The sequence below is a fragment of the Muscardinus avellanarius genome (genome assembly GCF_963383645.1).
Source record: "Muscardinus avellanarius genome assembly, chromosome: 17".
In the NCBI taxonomy this organism is placed as follows: domain Eukaryota; kingdom Metazoa; phylum Chordata; class Mammalia; order Rodentia; family Gliridae; genus Muscardinus; species Muscardinus avellanarius.
Window position 1 is genome coordinate 32,175,448 of NC_137803.1, and position 2,947 is coordinate 32,178,394.

Sequence of the window (2,947 nt, forward strand, 5' to 3'; positions counted from 1 at the left end):
TGTGTGTATCTCTCTTTTCTCTGTTATTCATTCTTTTTTATACATTTTGAATTTTTTGGGGGGTGGTACTGGGGTTCCTGGAAGCCCTCTGACTCTGGGATACACCCCCAGACCTATTTTATACTTTTTTATGTGGAAACAGGGTCTCTTAAGCCAGCACAGCTGGCTTCGAACCTGCGCGATCCTCCTGTCTCCGCCTCCCAATCGTGGGGATTACAAGCCTGTGCCACCATGCCCGTCATTACATTTTGAATTTAAAAGTCACACAAAAGAAGTTCTTTGTTGGGCATGGTGGTGCACCCCTATAATCCTTGGGAATATCATAGGTTTGAGGCCACCTTCAGCAATATAGTGAGATCTCAGCACATGGAGCCTATTTCAAAACAATAGTTGACAAGAGCTAGGGGCCTAGCTCTGAAGCATAAAGCCCCAGGGTTTAATCCCTAGTACCTATCTCCAAGTGAAGATTCTCATTTCCTTTCCTTAGAATATTATAGTTAACACTTGGTAAAATATATCTCTAGATTTATAGATCATAGGTTTAGGATAAATAAAAACAAGGATTTCTCTTTAAAACTTCACAGGTAAATTAAACACACACACACACACACACACACACACACACACATAATCATTGAAAATTGCTTTCTTTCACAAAGAAAAATTGAGATTTAAGAGCTATTTTTATATTTATTTTAAGTAAATGAAACTCCTTTAGCTTTACTGTTGATTGGTAAGTTTTTTTTTAAAGGAGTTACCATTTCTCTCAATTTAAATCATATGCAATATTATTTGTATAATTAGAGTATTAGGTAAATTCGCATCTCTGACCCTTGAAGTGTCCTATTACTCTATGTATATGTAATATGTATATGTAACCTTAGGCTAAAATTACATGACTGTATACTTTTATAGCCTTACTAAAGAACTAGAATATCATTTAATACCTGTAAGCAATCTCTCACACACACATTTTAGAAAAAAGTGAGTTATTATCAACATCAAATTACGCCATTTCTAGTACATTATGATTACACATTATAGTTTAATTTTTGTTTTTATGTGTTTGTACAAATATATAACCAAAATACATGTTGAAATGTTATTGTAATTGATATTAATAGAAATTTTGAAGTATTTTTAGTTTTGGAGATCAAAGTATAAGTTTCTTCTAAGAAATACGAGTGGAACAAATTTTTATGGTCATGTAATCTATTCCCATATTTTACAATAGAAACATAGTAGATGTCCACTAACTTATTACTTTAATACTTCCAACTTTATTAATTTTTTGTCAAGGTGTGTTTAAATGATGCCAAATAACGGTTACTTAACTCTATGGATTATCTGGACTCTAGGGTATTCTGTAGACATAACTTCAAATTCTCCCTTTCTACTTATAAATTAAATCCATTTATGGCACATGAGATTAATTTGAATATGTTTTATCTCCTCCAAAAATTAAGTTGAAACTTATTGACACCATAGCAGTACCAATAGGTGGAGTGTTCATGAGATAATTAAGTCACTAAGAAGATTGATAAATTTGCTGTTGGAGTGGGTTTGTTCTACCGAGAGCTGATTGTTATAAAGTGAGCCCAGCCCCTCTTGCTTATCTCTCTTCTGCATATATTTTCTCTTTAACCTTCTTCTGTATTAAGATGCTTTGATTGATGCCACTATGTCCTTGAACTTCTGACACTCCAGAACTGTAGGCTAAATAAATTGATTTTTATGAATTACTCAGTCTCAGATATTTTTTTCCTTGTAACAGAAACATATTGTGTATGCATAAATAGTGTTGAGGGCATCTTTCTCTTTACTTTTCTATACTCATTTATCCTACTGTACACATGCACTTTCATTTCTTCCTTCCTACTGTCCCTACTTCTGGCTGAGACCCATAATTACAAACTCCTATTGACTACTCCATCTCCACCTAGTTTTTTCTTCTTTTCAATCAGTGTCCTATACATTGCTTCCACAACAAACTTAACAAAGTATTACTAGTCTGGACTTCAAAGGACACTATAAATTATCCCCCAAATGGCTTTAATTTCAATTTCCTCCTAAATCTCTTTCATGAATTCTATATCAGACTGAACTTAAGTATTTTTCCAAAAGTCCCCTAAATATCATCTATGTGAATATAGGCAAAGTACTTTTAACAGAGCTGATTGGCAAGAGGGGCTTAGACATTGCTAACTCATCTCTTTCCACTTCAACTGTCCAAATTCTCCCCCTATCTACTGTGACAAAAAATGTCCAGACTAAATGTCACTGAAACCATGGAACTTTCTTTGAATTTCACCAGAACCTATCTCTTTCATTTTACATTGATTCTAGCACTTTGTGGTAACTCTCATCTCTGTTATTTTAGATGCCTATATTGCAGCAGCTTCTCTATCTCTTTTAAATAGACCAAATGTCCTTGAAGTTCAGGTCTCCATATCCACAATGTTGGCTAATATATGTCTGCATAGTAGAAGCTCAGTACATACCTGTTGAATTAAAAAATAAAACTTGACACCTCATGGAGATCCTTTGTGAATTTCTCTATTGAAACAAAATAGTAACCCTTTTCCTTTTTTTTTTTTTGTCAAAATGCAAGTTTTTATTTTTTGATATTGTGGTTTCTGGAAAGATAATTTTAAACTAAACACTAAAAAAAACACTAAAAATAAGAGTTGTATGTTTGTTTTCTTTGTTTACCTGTTTGCATACATGTGTATGCTCAAATGTGTATTGATACACACATTTTATATGATGGCCATACCAGAACTATCTGGGCTTGAAGAGAGATATTTAAACACTTTCCAAGTCTAGGAACCCTTCTGAATGGATCAAACATGAATCCTCTCCTTAACTAGTAACCTTATAGCAGAGATGATAACTAGTGAAAATAATACCAGTAAGTGGTTAAAGTGGATACTTTAATAATGAGCTC